The 14,457-nt window shown below is 35.0% G+C and overlaps 1 pseudogene; it reads left to right on the top strand.

Moving 5' to 3' along the window:
• The first annotated feature begins 430 nt into the window (after window positions 1-430).
• Window positions 431-13,725, top strand: LOC149565911 (CBL-interacting serine/threonine-protein kinase 15 pseudogene; annotated as a pseudogene).
• The last annotated feature ends 732 nt before the right edge of the window (window positions 13,726-14,457 follow it).

Here is a 14,457-nt window from a genome sequence, read left to right on the forward strand (position 1 = left end):
CACCACCAAAAGATATAACAAAAACTGAAATATGGAATTAGATTACCATTCACAATTTAATGTTTGATGAATTAAGTTCACATTATTATACTTCACCACATATTACCTTCTAAAATAGAGCTTAACATTAATTATAAACTGTTAAATTTAATATGCTCACCTTTGTCCGATGAATTTGATTTTTTTGCAAACCAAGCAAAGTAACGGATACACGAGCCTTGAAAGTTAGACTCTAATAAATACAATGTTTTAATCAAATGCTAAAATTCGCGTATTAACAGTATCTCCTTGCTATTATCCATCTCCATTTCCGCACCTCTTGAAGTGACTCTTAACATCTCGAGAGAAAAGGGATTGGCACCCCTAGAAGTTAATATAAAGTGCTGAATGTTCAATGAAGAAGACCTAAAATTTCAGAGCGAAAGAAGCAATGGAACGAGGTCAAATTCTGATGGGCAAGTACGAAATAGAGAAACTAATCGGAGAAGGCGGGTGGGGAAAAGTTTACCGCGCAGTACACACAAAAACAGGCGACACAGTTGCCATTAAATTTCTCGACAAGCAGAAACTTCACACTCCCTTACTCCGCCAAATAGAGAAAGAAATCTCGAGCATGAGATCTCTCCACCACCCAAACATTGTTCAGCTATACGAAGTCATGGCCACCAAAACAAAGATATTCTTAGCCATGGAGTACGTCAGCGGCGGAGATTTCTTCGACAAACTCGGCGCCGTTGGAAGTTTCAAAGAAGAGGCGGCGAAAAAATACTTCCAGCAATTGATCAGCGCGGTAGATTTCTGTCACAGGCGCGGGGTTTTCCACAGGGATCTCAAGCTGGAGAATCTGCTAGTTGACGGAGAAGGGAACCTGAAGGTGGCGGATTTTGGGCTGAGCACGCTGAAGAAGGAGGGCGGGAAGTTGCATGGATGGTGTGGGACGCCGCCATATATAGCACCCGAGGTTTCCAACTCTTTTTTAGGCTATGATGGTGCCAAAGCTGACGTTTGGATGTGTGGGATTATTTTGTATGTCTTTTTGGAGGGGCGTTATCCTTTTGGAAACAAGACTAATGGGTTGTTCAAGTACTTTGCTTATCCGAAGATGGAATTGAGATTTCATATGCCGTGGCTTCTGTCTGATGGGGTGCAAGAGCTGCTCGCCAAGGTTCTGGATCCAAACCCTAAGACACGGTTTAGTACGCAACAGATTATGAAGCATTCCTGGTTTGCTAAGGGCTTTCAAGATGTAAACCACAAGAAAGGTAAATATATATTTTAATCAACTATATGTTTAGTCTTTATGTTCTTACAAATGTAGATTATGAAAAAGAAACGAAAACAAATGTATATTTTATGATATTATTTTTGTAATATTTAATAATATATAATTTTTTTTTGAAACAGAATATTTTATTGAAAGTCTTAATGGATGGACAGAAGAGAAATCTCCTAATGCATTTGAGATTATCAATTCAAAGTTTGATTTCACACCTTCTATTACTTGGGATGAAAAGAAAAGAGAAAATGCTAAATTTAGTTTTATATCAAATGAGTCAGTAAGTCGTATTGTTGAAAAACTTGGAAAGATTGGGAAGGAATCCAAATTTACGACCAGGAAGACACATTTTTCAATGAATATAAAGAAAAAGGATGCTCATAACAAAGGAGATTTGGAAATTAAAGTCAAGATATATGATGTAGGGTCATCATTGTTTAAAGTAGAAGTGACTAGAAAAAGTGGAGACTTATTCGAATATAAAAAAATTTGTGACCAAGAATTAAAACCCATGATTACAGATTTTTTTTTAACACCTCAAAAAGCTAATGTACAAGATTCTAAGTTGAATTCTTTAAAATTAAAATTAAATTAAAAATATGACTTCAAGTTATTATTGTACTTTCCTCACCTCAACTCAATCAATCAATAGTTTTGCACTCATAGATCAATCATAGATAAACATATGTTTCTTATTTATTTATTTTTAAAGTTGCAATTTTTAGTGTAATTCATTTGAAAATGTATAATTTCAATAAATTTTATTGTTATATATGTTAAAATTATATTGATAATGAACTATTAGGGATAAATAAAAATTATACTGATAAGGGACAAGTAAGGTATTTAATCGTTATGTTCAGTTTTGGTGTATCGTTGTAGAAGCTTATGAGATATTGTGTTCTTCAAGGACAAAGCATACCGGAAATGAGTTGAGATCATTTTAATAGGTTTTTTTTTTTGGTTAGTGTGAGGCTTTTATTTTCTTTCACTTTGTAATGAACAATTTTTTTTTCTATTTAATTTTTTGTTCATTCATGGAATTTTCTATGTAATAACATTTCAGACTGCCTAGGTTCTTCTAATAGAAAAAGTGTGGGCTGACCCAAAATAGATGAGAATAATTGTTGGAAGATCAATTGGTATTAATTACCACAAGATTACCCTGTCCACTTTCAAATTTTCAAATAACTACCCATACCCATAACTATAAAGTAAATACTACCATAAGCATCACGCATCAAGAGTCTTAACAATATACAAAATCATGGCCATAAGATAAATTTTTGCTCTACTATCATTCCAAAGGTAAAAACTAAAAGTGGCTCAAAGGCTTAAAGTATAACTAAGCATCATAAAACAAAACAAAATCTAACCACACGAGAAGAGGAACCATCAATGGTTTCTTAGATTTTCTAGTAGCAGTCAGAGCCAATCGTCAGCCAGGAAGCCATACAGGACACAGTTTGTCTCCACCTCCTTATCATTGGTTCTCTAATCTTTGTTAGTTTACATTAGATGGAGTATAGTGGCCACTGAGTGTATGATGTGAACCGAGAAATTTTCCACCCTATCAAACTTTTCCTCCAGGTCCTCATTCTATTTAACTAACTCCATAATTGACTTTTCCAGTTTCTCCACCACCTGGTTCCCCTACTCTTTGCTCTCATTTTTTTCATAGTTTCTTTCTATTGAGTGTCATCTTACCCCTTCTCATGTGTAGCCTCTTGTTCTCCCAATGTGCTTTCTACATGATCTAAGCTACCCAGAGTGCCCATCTTAATCGATGATGTTATCATACCATGGTCAACATTCTTGGAATTTACATAATCTAGAGTAACACTTATAAACATGTAAGAAACATTAGAGCGAAAATAGTTGGCTTCCTCCATATTTACATTTTTCCCCTCACTTTATGTTTCTTCTTCTTCATTTTCCTTGTAGTTCCTTCTATTGGCCTTACATTTGGGACGAGGCCTAAACTTTTTCCAAGAGGTGTCCAATTTGGGTATGGCAAGGTTGGTCAAGGGAATTTTCTCTCTCGACCTCTTCATTGTCTAGTTAGTGCCCTTACTCATGGTTTAAATTTTTTCAACATCTGGAACTTACATTTTCTCTTCCTTTATTTTTTTGGTTGTGGTCTTGGGGTCCTCCTTGGATGCAGGTTAGAATAGGGAGTTGAGACTTGAGCAGTAATTTTTAGAAGAAGAGGGTTAATGCTTAGAATTTGAGGGCGGAGGCCTTTATAAAATTTAAACAAACAAAGCATAAATTCTTGGTGGTAGACTATGTAATTTTTTTTCCCCTTTCACATTTTTTCCTTATATTCATAACATAGATTTTCATTGAATGTAGCAGGAGAAAAGGAAAAGAAATGCATTCTTTGTTTTGGAAATGATTGAGAATAGGAAAATTATAGTAATAGAAAAGCTTAAGTCTATCTTCAAGGATGACATAGTGCATGATAACATAGAAGACCATATTCCATAGCTTTACAAGCTTGTCATGAGAAAACCCACCACAAAAGTGAACAGGAGCTTCGTCGGAGTGCAAGAATCTTTAGAGGCTTGCTTTATCTTTAACTCTAGGTTGCTTCTTCCATGACTTCCCTTCCAACAAGAGGCTAGTGGCATTGCCTATCACTTCTTTTGTAACCTTCAAAGTGACCCTATCAATGATGACCTAATGCTTCTTCTAGGAATCGATAAATTTCCAGATAAACATCTCAACATGGCCCTCTATACTTTTTTATAAATAAAATGAATATGTCCTCTTTCAGATAGGACCATGCCACTTTGTCTTCCCTAACCATATTCTCAATTATTGATGGTTCACTCTCAAATTTCCCCTTCCATAACCTCATCATCATCCTCGTCAACCACCAACTCCTTGCATCTCTCATTAATCTCAACCATCATTTTCTCCATTTAGTTTGCATCCTCTAGATTGTCTTCAAATTATTCATTTTGTCAATAATTTGATTAATCTCCCACACTCTCATGCAAGCCCGCTCAATATAGGTTGGGGGTAGTGAGGAGGTTTCCATTTCTATAGTAGAACCCATTCACTTATTCCTTCCATACATTTGTGAACAAAAACCCTAGGTGGTGTACTTATATCTCTAAATATGTGGTTATTTTGTGCTTTCCATAATTTCCAACTTGTATATGGGTGGATAGCCTTCTAGATCATTTTTATAAGGGGATATTGTAGAGGGCACTACCATCCAAGAATAAATTGGTAGATTGAATGGTGGAAGACCCATGATACTCCAATCTGTGCAAGAATACTTTGCCAAACTTGGGTAGAGTAAGGGCAGTAGATGAAAACGTGTGGGATGGACTCTTCCTGCTTATAGCATAGCACACATCTATTACACATCTAGGAGTCATGCCTCTTGGCATTATCAATGGTAAGAATACTATTGTACATGACTGACCACCAAAAAAAATTAATTTTGGGTATAACATGAGGGTTCTAGACATTCTTTCACTCTGCATTTCTCCTATCACCCACTAGGGAAATGTAAGAATACTTCACAATAAAATTCCCCATTTGAGTTTTTTCCCATATAATCTATCCTTCTCCAAGAAGGAAGGGATACATGTGCCCTTTAGCCTAGTGTTAAGCTCTTCGGCTAAGGCTATGTTCATCCCATCTAAGTTATCCAAGTTGAATGCATTTTCTTGATTATTTTGGATGTAGTGTTCCACCATTTCTCCTATCCGCATCTCTCCCTCCTTTTTAATATAGCAAACATTGTTCCTTCTAAAGGACCTTCCTCCCACTATTTTTCCTTTTAGAATCTGATCTAGTTACCATCTCTCAAGGTCCATCACATACCCCCTTTTAGTTATTTCCTTATCTTTGTGATGTTATTCCATATCTTTGAACTGGTTGGTAGATCTTTACTAGAAAGTGTCTAGGAGAAAGGTTAGGAATTCAAATACTTAGCACTCATAATATGACATCAAGGGGTGGAATTTTGTGCCAAACTCCTTCCAACCTTCATCATGAGGGATTTATTAAGATCTCCAATTCTTCTTAGGTTTAGACCTCCTTTAGATTTTGGCATACAAACTTTGTCGCAACTCACTAGGCTTAACTTCTTCTTTTCCTCCATTCTCATTCATAAAAAATATATTGTATATTCTCAATAATATCTTTGAATTTACTAGATTTCTTATATAAATATAAGAAGTAAACAAGGATACCTTGGAAGGAAGCCGAGAGTAATTGTAGCTTACCCAAATTGTTTAAGACCTTTTTCTTCCAACCTAATAACTTCCTTTGCATCCTCTCAACCATCATATTGCATAATTGGGGAGTCACATCTTTGATATTGAGGGGGACACCCAGATAAATATTAGGGAAGGAGGTAACTTGACATTCCAATTCACTGGTAATTCTTTGCTGAGTGGTCATCTTTGTATAGTTAAAATATAATATACTTTTCTAATAATTTATATGCTATCTTGAAACTTTAGCATATCCATTTAGAGTCCTTTTCCAAACCTTTGCCTCTCTTCTGGAGGATATTCCATAGAGAAAGGTTTCATTAACAAATTGTTGGAGAACCTTGGGGGGAAGTCATTGTAGGCTTAATCTCTTTAATTTCATGTCATACTACCCATTTTATCTAAGATTTCTACCAAGAATCTCAGCAACTATTATTCATAGATATGGTGACAGTCGATCTCCCTATCCAATCCCCGTCTTTGCTAGAAAGAAAGGGTCTAGTGAGTCATTCACTATCACCAAAAATGGGATAGTATTAGTCATCACATGAATCAAGGTGATTAAGTGTTCCCCAAACCTAAGTGTCATCAGAATCTTAATAAGAATCTCTTTTCTTACCTTGTCGTATGCCTTAGAGATATCCAATTTCAAGGCCATAGAAGGATTGGGTATGTGTAGCATCATGGTCAACCAAACTATGCCCTTAAGTGGCAATGGAAAATGAGCAAATCAGGGTTATGCCAACTTGATGTGTAATTTTAAACTTGATATAAAATTTCAATCAAAAAGTTGTGAGAAAATAATTTGTAGAAAATTGAATTTAGTTTCTAAACTACTAGGCCTTATCTGAAGAAAGAAAAAATTGATTGGTCAAAATTTTGAATTTTAATGCAATAGTACAAAAATTTCAAGGCAAAAATGAGAAGTAGGCATATGTCTGACCAACTTAATAAAAATCAAGTGATAATATTTTTTTAACAAGATTCTATATATAATAAGTAGAGTCATGCTCATATGTGAGACATATTTTTTGGGTATTTTTATTCCAAATAAATAATTAATTATGAGCTTTCTACTATAATATTTTTAGAATAAAAAAAATCCCGTCTTTAACCACCTTAACTAATTAAAAAAATTACATAATTTTATTTTTATTTTATTTTTCTTATAGTAGAAGAAGTATATAATGTGACGCATCTTTTGAATTTCAAAATAGTTAGTGTTTGAAAGTTATATTTATTTTTCAATCAATATGTCAATCAACACTTTATACATAACTCCATTAGAAAATGAATAATAATTACTTACTAAACTCCTAATTTCACAGATATTATATTTATGGAAAGATAAGAATATGCTTAAGAAACCTTTTTCATTTCATCAAATTTGGGTGAACATAAAGTCATCAGACACATGTTTGAAGTAAGAAATACAAAAAAATAGGCCAAAAACATGTGTTCGAGACATTTTTTAAGTTGACCATGTAGCATTGGAATCCAAAAAAATACTAGGGCTTATAAAGGTATTAATATTTTGGTTTGGTATTAGGATGGGTAAGAAAAAAGTCAGAATAGATTTTGAAATGCTTTGAGGGATTTCAAAACTACATTTTTTTTTAGATTTGTCACTTTTTGGCACACCATGATCCTACACATACCTAATTATCACACATTTTCATGGAATGCAAGACCGCATGTGAACTGGTGATAAGGTCTAGGATATGTCTCCTAGAAACAAATCTATTTTGAGTTAGATGAATAAGTTTCTCTAGGATGGGTTTCATTTTATTGACCATCACTTTTGAGAAAATATTGTAGATGGTATTAGAATGGCTTATTGGTCTGAATTCTTTTCATCTAATATGATCATTAACTTTAGGGATTGAAACTAGAAAAGTCTTGTTGGGTTGTCTAAGAGTCTTACTTGTCCTAATGAGGTCCCCCACCACATGGATGAGATCATACTTGATAATTTCCTATAATTCCTGGAAGAACGTTGGGGGAAAACCATCCGATCTAGGGGCTTTGAAGGAACCCATTGCAAAAACCACACTCTTAACTTCCTCCTTCATCACCTTCCTACTAAATTCCTATGTCATGTCATTGTCAATTACCAGGAGCATAACTTCCAAGAGGTCAGACTCAGTTTTCAAATTAACTTGAACACTGGGAGATTTGTAAATCTCCTAGAAGTAGCTTGCCAGCAATTTCTCCAGATCCTCCTCCTAAAGTTCTATGTTGTCATTGTTGAACAACTTATGGGTTGTATTTCTCTTTTGTTTCTTGGAAGCCAACCTATGGAAAAATCTTGTGTTCCTATCTCCTTGTAAAATCCATTGAACTATAGATCTTTGTTACTAGAAAATCTCTTCACTTCAAATTACAATGTTCCATTTAAATCTCCATTGTTGTTCTTCTTCATGGGTAGCCTTTGTTCTTCCAACCCTTATTGAGGGCCTACCAATTCTTGTTGCCAAGGCCACATCCTCCTTATATTGGCCCCATGCCTTTCATTTGGGTTCCTGACATCCCCTCCATCCCAAGAGGGGTACCCAAAGTTAATGATGGTGAGCTTAGCTTAGTCATTTGGAGTTCAACACATGGAATACTAATTGTAAGGGTGCCCTGCGGTAGTGAGTCATTCATTTCATCTTTTCTCCCTCCTATAGTCATGTACCCTCATCCATCCTTTGGTTGGTCTAGATTTTTCCCTTGCTCTTTAGTCTAAGACTTTGATGCATTTTCTTGTGGGTCATCCTTTCAATAATAGCCTCCTTGCAAGTCCCCATAGCTTCTATGGAATCACCTGAACCATGTGTGCCTACCTTTTTGGTTTGGATAAGTCCTACCTCATCTATCTCCTTCTAGATTTTTCTCTCCTCCAAGAGTTTATCTAGGTCATTGTTACCAATATGAGAATTAGCTCCATATTGGATCATTTGTCCTCCCAAAACTTCTAGTTATAAGGGTAGCTCTTGGGACATTGTTAGGGATCTAGCGAGATTCATATGTATGGCTCCTAGAGGTTGTGTGGGTTCCAACTCTTTATCCCTCCTTTTTCTAAGATCCACTTTATATTGAGAGACCACATGACCATACTATCTACAATTTATGCAATATAGCTCCACATTCTTACAACTGATAGCTTGCATCCACATTCCCCATTCTACTCTCAAAACAATACAACTAGAGAGATTATTACTAACGTCAACATTTACACAAAGTCTATCAAATCCTAACCAGGACCTATTGTTTGTAATAGCATCCACCTTAATGAAATTCCCAAATGAATCCCTAATCTATTGGAAGACCTTATCATTCCAAAATTCCAATAGAAATGTTGGGAGACAAATCAAAACTAGGGCCATTCTCTATAGGTCAATACTAGGGTTAAAATTAGAATTCAATTTGGCTATGACCAACATGTGTTTTCCCAACTTCTAGGATCTTGAAAAAATTGGTCTCTATCTTCTTTATCTTAAACCTAGATAGATACATTTCCCTAGTTAGGACAACAATTGTGATTGATCCTCTCAGCTTCCACCTATTAGAGGCCCATTTCCTAAACATCTCTATGGTGGGTCTATAACCCATAAAATTTCTAACAAGGCCTTGCAAAATGCTTTAGGAAACATATTCCACAACCACATTAGGAAAATAAATCTCTGGGCTAGAGTCCCTATACAGGATAATAGGGGTAACCTCAGGCATAGGTTCGATGATTGTTCTTCCCACTAGCACACCTTTCCATCTTAGTTTAGGGTCAACAACACTTGACTCTAACTCAAGAATCTTGGGCCCCAAAGACTGTAGAAATGTGAGATCCTCTAGTAGATCCAATGAAGCTCAAAATTACAATCCCCCAGCCAAGTTACCCTAGTATCTAGGCCTTTTCAACTTGATAGAACTAGCCATTAGTCTAAAAAGACCTCCTAGGCAAGAGGCACTTGATTTTCTCACATAGTAATCACCATTAACCACTATTAGTGAGTAGAGTGGAGTTGTAAAGATCTTAAAATGTATTATTTTTTTACATCCTTATTATTGGTACACCTTCATTTGTTATAATGTGAACACTATAGGTATAGGTATTTACAAGTATTTTCATTTTTTTAAAACTCCAGTTAATGAATGTGTAAGACATCCACAACTCATCCATAGCATTTCCAAAATCTCATCTTTTGTGATCAATGTGAGTCATCCAAAAAATTGTAATTCCTTAATAAATAAAGTTGTAAGTTGACTCTTTGAGATTTGAATAGATATTTTTGATTTACATAAATGAATCCATCAAAACTCTACTATGGGGTATATGCAGAATCATTGTCCACCAAACTATGCCCTTAAGTGACAATGAAAAATCAGCAAATCAGGGTTATGTCAACTTGATATGCAAATTTGAAGTTGTTATGAATTTTGTATCAAAACGTTGTGAGAAAAGAATCTATAGGAAATTGAATTTAGTTTCTAAACTGCTAGACCTTATTTGAAAAAAGATAAAATTGATTGGTCAAAAATTTAAATTTTAATGCAATAGTACAAAAATTTGAGGACAAAAATAAGAAGTAGGTATATGTTCGACCACCTTAATCAAAATAAAATAATAATTTTTTTAGTAAGATTTTAGATTCAAAATGTAGACTCATGCCTGATTATGACACATATTTTTGCATTTTTTTTTCCAAATAAATAATTAATTATGAATTTGTTACTATAGTATTTTTTGAATTTAAAAAACTCTAGTGTCTCACCACCTTAATTAATTCAAAACTTTATAAATAAATTTTTTTTTTTTTTTTTTCCCCCTTATAGTAGAAGCGTAGAGTGTGACACATATTTTGGATTTTAAAAATGTTATATAGTTGGAAAGTTATATTTGTTTTTCAATCAGTGTGTGTTAATCAGTACTTTATATGTAACTTTGTTAGAAAACAAATAATAATTACTTACCAACTTCATAATTTGATAAACATTACATTTATGGAAAGAGAAGAACATTCTTAAGAAACTCTTTCATTTCATCAAATTTGGGTGAAAAAAAGTTACCAATACATGTTTGAAGTAAAAAATACACAACAATAGGCCAAAAATGCATTTTTTGGATGTTATTAAAGTTGATCATGTAGGTCTAGTATCCAAAGAAATACTAGACCTTATAATAGAGGTATTAATATTTTGAATTGGTATCAGAATAGATGATGAAAAAATAAGAATAGATTTCAAATGCTTTGAGGCATTTCACAACTACATATTTTTTAGATTGTCACTTTTTGACACACCACAATCCTGCACCTACCCTATATGAAAATATTAGTAGAAAATCTTTTCTTTTATCAATACTCACAAACATTATTAGATAACACTAGGTCACATCAAACAAATTCTATGGTTGGTCAAGATCAACTCATTCTTAAAAAGGTATTTAAAGATTTTCTTTGCTTGAGTAAATTTTACTCGAGTAAAAATATTTGAATTTGGTTTCAATAATTGTGTGTGCTCAAATTATATTTTTCCTTCTTATTTTAGGTTAAATTTTACTTTGTATGGTATTATTGAAATTTAATAGTTACTGCAGTTTTTACCTCGACTATTGTAAGGTTTTCACGATAAATTCGATCGCGCATGATACCTGCAATTGATATTTTTCAGTATTAATAGCCTTCAACATAAGAGGGCCTTTTTAATCAGGTAAAATAAGTTGGAAAGAACATGGCCTCTCACGCTTCACTACTACCTATCAAAGGACTTGCAGTAATATCACCATTTCTTATAACCAATTTACCCATATACTTCCCGATGGTAAAAATTTGTATCAAATTTGTTTGAAGATGTCAATCTGCTAGAGAATCTCAACAATGAGTTTAAGATGGCGCCAAAAAGTGGTACACATACCTAATTTTTTTAAAAATCATATATATTTTGTACTTTACAATTTTCCATGCACTTTCTATATATATTTTGTACTTTACAATTTTGTACATATATATTTTTTGCGGCAATCCTTTTAATTTCCTGCTCAAGAAATTCGACAAGAAATTGAGCAAACGATTATGGCAAGTGGTTTTAAAGGATAAGTGTCGTCCATGTTCCACCATGTACTTAAAGGACAAGTGTCATCCATGTTCCACCTCCTTGTTGAGCAGCTTCATCGTTAATCTCCTGTAATCGTTGAAGTTTTTCAGCATATTAAAATTTCCATCTGAAGTGGGAAAAAATTGCTAGAGTACTCATACAATCTTTTTCTTGTAACAGCTACATTGGTGAGGCCCTATTATACAACTCAGTCATTTTATTGAGAATACATTTACCAATTTAGAACATGCAATTGAATCCTCAAATTTTTCGATGCATATTAATATTTTCTGTGAAAATATTTGTGAAAAAATTGGTGAGCTTTCTTTTTGGGAAGAAACTCTAGATTAATACACCTTCTGGACTTTTTGTAAGATAATTCTATTTTTTTTTGCATAGACATAGCGTCAATTTTTTGTAAAAATATTAATTTCCTTATTTCAGATATGTTTGTGACAGAATTAAAAAATCTTTAGTATATTTGCTTGGCAAAAAAGTAAGCAGTATTTTTTAGATTGTCAATATGGTAATTGAGTATCTGTCAAATTTTGTGGTGAACTCTAAGGTAAAAAATGAGGAGAGAGCAAGGAGAAATCACCATGTCATGTCCCCAATTTTTTGGTGATAGTTCGATTTAATTAATTTAATTAATGGTTGTCCAAGGATGACTAATTAGTTATTTTAATTAAATAAATAATTATTAAATAAGTAACTTTATATTTAATAAAGTGACTTGGAGTATTTAATAAAGTCACTTGAGGGATAAGATCAAAAAGGTTCTAGAAGTCTCTGGAGAGGATGGAGGGAAAAGAATAAATAGGCACCCCGGGGCTCCATTCGAATCAAGCTGTTGTGTTATCTCTCTTTGATTTTCAGATTTGTGATTCAATCACATGTGCATTGTGGAAGCCTAGGGTTTCGGCAATTGTCACAGTTGGCCATTGAGAACGATAACTCTCAATTGGTACGCGATTTTGAAGGTGTGAAATATCATCTGAATTATTGCAGATTGGAGGTGACGCTGCAGTCATTTCATCAGGGCAATTATTGGTGGCTTAAGGCCAACTTTAGGGTTTATGCATCACTGTTCATTTAGGAAGCAGCAAGGATAGAGTTCATCATCATTCCACAAGTTGTTGCAGAGATTGGAGAGAATTCGGGAGGAATTAACTTCAGATCAGGAATTTGATCCAGAACAACAGGACAAGAAGGTGCAAATTGTAGAAGATCTTATAAGCATAGATTTATTTCACTTTGCATGAAAATTCGAGTGGCCGGATCAGATTTGATATACGAATCTCGGGCCAGGCAATAGCAAAGGAATTGGCAAATACCAGAATCAGAATCAGTAGACGGAACAAGTTTGCATTCCACACCTGAATATGTGGATTGAATCAGCAGAAGGACAACCGTCCGAAGCTCCAAGTCAACCAGATTTAGGAAGCGCAAACTGGTAAACCAGTGGTACTCAAACAGCGACTATATCAATGATTGTTCGTGGCGGTCTTAAGGTGAGAGGGACAATTTGTGTGCGGTTGTTGTGATAAACGGAAGGGCCATCCTCTACATAGGCCATCGAGGCAGTAAACCCTCCTACACAATTCTACTGTCAAGCGGCATTTCCTGTGGCTTCGACTACAGTGTTTGGTACCAGAACACCCTAACGGACTGTGCCTCTTTGCAATAAATCTGGGCAATTGAATCTGCAGTTGAGATGCAGTCTGCAAACTGACTTTGGCATCCATCTTAACCTATATAAGAGGCGGCAATATTGGATGATCTGCATGCTTGATTTGGGCGATTTAATTCTGCATTGTAGATCGCGGGCAGATAGAGGAGATCCCAAGCCAACCTACCACTCTTTCCATTAGCGATAGACAACGATTCTTAACATGCGAAAAGGTGCAATTCTCTGAACAAGATTAAGTACTTACGAAAGCATTTCGTGAATGTATGATAACAACTCGCAGGTCTGAGCTTCACCAGAGGACGAATTTGATAGAGTTTCCAAGAGCAGAACGCTGTAATTGGAGTTGCAATTTGGCACTTCAGAGGATTTGCAACCCTGAGAGGGATCCGACTGGTTCACAGTCTGGAAACCCGCAGGGCAAGAACACCGATAACCCTAAGAATTACTAAACTCTAGGCAGATCCCGACCATGCCGCAAACCGCCGGCAAGAGGCATTGATCTTCCACCTTTCGGGTCATGTTGGAGATGCAATTCAACTAGAAGTTGTACCCGAATTGTTATTCTTTCAAACAGGATTATTAAGTACTGGTTATGTTGTGATAGGACCTAATTCTGGATGTTAATAGTATCAATCCTGATCTATTAAATTTTTTATAGCTAGTTTAGCTGGTAATGGTTACTGTTTGTGAAATTTAGTGACCTTTATAGTTAGGGTCTTTTCAGTGGTATCAGAGCTCGATTGCTAAGTGTTTGATGAAATGTCAAACTCTTGAAGTTTTAAAAATTTTAGTGCTTAAAGAGTTGTCATCCTGTCGGGGATATTTCAGTGGTATCAGAGCGGTTTTCTTGCCATCCTGTGGGGTGAGAACCGGATTACATGAGTGATCAGCACTCTACTTCAACCAAGATGGACAGGTACATCACAAAGTCTCCAAGGACACAATCTCAGACAAGTAATAGACGCAGTATTCAGAGTCGGAATTGTGGAAAGGAGGACTATTCAGGCATTCAGGATGAGCTCAGAAAGATCAAACATAACATGTCTGAACTATTGGTTAAGCACTGCCACATGATTGACAGGCTGTCCGTCCCAGCTAAGGTGAGTAAATCAACTGGATTTCGTTTTGGCAAATCTTCTCATGAAGAGTTGACAGATACAATGAGAGATGTTATGAGGAAC

The sequence above is a fragment of the Cupressus sempervirens genome, chromosome 3 (assembly GCF_028749045.1).
Source record: "Cupressus sempervirens isolate cs-2001-9-10 chromosome 3, ASM2874904v1, whole genome shotgun sequence".
Lineage (NCBI taxonomy): Eukaryota > Viridiplantae > Streptophyta > Pinopsida > Cupressales > Cupressaceae > Cupressus > Cupressus sempervirens.